The sequence below is a fragment of the Aplysia californica genome, unplaced genomic scaffold (assembly GCF_000002075.1).
Source record: "Aplysia californica isolate F4 #8 unplaced genomic scaffold, AplCal3.0 scaffold00268, whole genome shotgun sequence".
Taxonomy (NCBI): Eukaryota; Metazoa; Mollusca; class Gastropoda; order Aplysiida; family Aplysiidae; genus Aplysia; species Aplysia californica.
Genome location: NW_004797538.1, coordinates 264,341 through 267,176, shown reverse-complemented (window position 1 = coordinate 267,176; position 2,836 = coordinate 264,341). Strand labels below are relative to the sequence as shown.

The 2,836-nt window shown below is 44.1% G+C and overlaps 1 protein-coding gene across 1 annotated transcript in view; it reads right to left on the bottom strand.

Moving 5' to 3' along the window:
• The window catches only part of LOC101864531, a gene marked incomplete in the record, with an annotated part of 23,940 nt that overhangs the window by 4,298 nt on the left and 16,806 nt on the right, over positions 1–2,836 (bottom strand).

Genomic DNA, 2,836 nt, shown 5'->3' with positions numbered 1-2,836 from the left:
AGGGAGGGGAGAGAAGGGGAGGAGAGGGGAGAGTAACAGGGAGGAGGGAGAGGGAGAGGGGGAAGCGGGAGGGGATAGAGGGGACAGCAGATTAATGAGAGGGAAATGAAGGTAGTTTAGGGAGGGAGGCAAAGGAGGGGAGGGGAGAGTAGGGAGAGGGGAGAATAGGATGGGGAGGGGGGAATGGGGAGGGAAGGGGAGAATAAGAGGGAGAAGGGAGGGGAGTACGGATATATGAGAGGGAAGAGGAGGTGGTTTAGGGAGGGAGGCAAAAGAGAAGTGAGAGTAGGGAGAGGGAAAAATAAGAGGGAGAGGAGAGGGAGAGGAGAGGGAGAGGAGAGAGAGAGGAGAGAGAGAGAGAGAGGGGGAGAGAGAGAGAGAAGATGAGGGAGGGGGTGGGTGAAGGAGGATGAATTGCTGACCTTACTTGAACGAACAGTCAGACGTGATGTTTTTCTACTGTACTTTACTCCGCAGTGTGGAGGGGAACTGGCCACCCTACCACAATATGTCAAGTTGTCTCACTAACTTAAGGCAATCCCCAAAGTCCGGATCGGATGCGGGAACAACTTTTTCTTTACTTTACTTCACAAACTGGTGGCCGGGGTTTCAAATCCCAAGCCATGCCTAGCTTGGCTTTACAATTCTGCATTATTTGCCCCGAATTTTCCATCCTGAAGAAAAACGCTGCCAGTCGACACTGCATTCGACGACCGGCCGTTGTCGAGGGAAAAGGTGTCATTTGAGACCGAGGGTCGTCTTGAAAAAAAAGTAAAGTTGTCATCTTAGATAGATGGTCCTCTTGAAAAAAAAAAGTATAGTTGTTCCTGCATCCGATCCGGACATCGGGGATTGTCTTGTTAGTGGGACAACTTCCTGGGTCTTCGGCATATTGTGGTAGGGTGGTCTCTTCCTTTCCACGCCGCCTTTACTTCCACAACTCGAAGTCAGGTACCCATTACTGCTGGGTGGGCATGAGAGGTGGGGGGGGGGTGGAATCAATGTGCCAACCGAGGCTCGAACCTGGACTTTGCGCTTCGGAGATGAGAGCATTTGAATAGTGTCGTTATAATGTCTTTTAAAACACGGAAGGGGAGAAATGTGAAATAATTGTTTGTACAAGTGATTGCTTTAGAAAGATGATCTTTAAAACCATACGGGGTGCCCACTACAGCTAGGATCGGCCGATCGGGCTGATCGCCCGACTCGATCACCTCAAAAACAAACGTGTTTGTTTTCAGTTTCAGGCGATCGAGTCGGGCGATTGCCCCGACCCAGCCGTAGTGGGCACCCCGTATGAGAAATAGATCAGCAAACCCTGAATCTAAGATCAGAGTCTACTGACAGACATCTAGACATAGCTCATAACACATGAGTGATAGCCTGTGCTGAAATAAAAGGAGCGAATCATTGTCTAAACACCTATAGAAAGGGAAAATATGTTGGTGAATCACACTAATAGAAGATACTTATTATAAACACAAAATGAACCATGTGTTTACTTCGAAATTGATTGCTCGCCAATTTGAGACACATCTGCTGAATGCAGTAAATTTGACAAAACGAAAAGCATTTCAGACCCGGCAATTTAAACGCACGTTTCAAATGTAGCGTTTTGGCCTATAGATCTAAATGCTAATCTTTCAGTCTTTGTCTTTAAGCTTAATTTTTTTTAAATGTCAACAGTTGTAGAAAAAGACGGTACGTTTGACTGTACTTAAATAGTATAGCATCATGCGTGTTTAACTGGAAGAAGTAATGTTCCATTCTAAGGAATTACTTTTTATGGGGGGTGGGGGGGGGGGTAACGTTTACTCTTTCATAATGGCGAATGAAAACGTTCTTCCTTAAAACATTAAATTAATTACACTCTGATACTGGCGAACAAACAAGGCTTCCAAATAAACGTTTACCCTATAAATCTGGCGAATAAACGATATAATACCGGCAGATACAAACAGCGGTAAAAGTAAAGTATAGCGCCTTTTTCACCTGTTTGACCTAGAGAATCTAGTTCGCAGCATGCGTGGCATCGTAGAGGTCACACTGGGGTTGCAGGAAACAGCAGAATGTGTGTGTGTGTTTGTGTGTGTGTTTGTGTGTGTTTTTGTGTGTGTATGTGTGTGTGTTTGTGTGTGTCTGTGTAAATGTGTGTGTGTGAAAGGGGGTATACTTTACTTTTACAAAAAATAAGAAATAACCAAGCCAAATGATCAAAACAGTAAATAAAAGTTTTTCATTTTTCTACTTAATCACCCTCAATACTTACGATCTATTTGACTACGCTCGTGTTACCACTGCAATAAAATAAACAGCAAAGGGATTGCAAAACACAGCAGACAACATGATGTTAGAAGCAGACGACTCGATGAGGTCTTCAAATGAAGTGTGCAGTTAAAAAACAACAAAAACAACACCTCTCTACATAACACTGTCCCCGCGGTTTTATGCAATAAAAAATTCTGAAATTATGCAAACTGAACCCAAAAATGTGAAATTATACGATGCAGTTCATCTTAAACAAAGAATGACAAAGGAAAGCAATCAGAAATTATGCAAAAACAGTCAAATTTTGCTAAATTATGCGGGGTGCATAAAACCCCGGGAACAGAATTAACAACAACAGTGTTGTAAAAGCATCAGAGCCCGGCCCCATCCCCCTTCAGAATTACGATATGGTTCCTTTTCCTGTTCGTGCGGTCTTGAACATTGGCCGGGCTCATAGAGATAACGTCTACATACCTCATTGACCACTTCAGAACTATCCTTGCCTCCTTCCCCAACACACACACACACACACACACACACACACACACACACACACACACACACACAC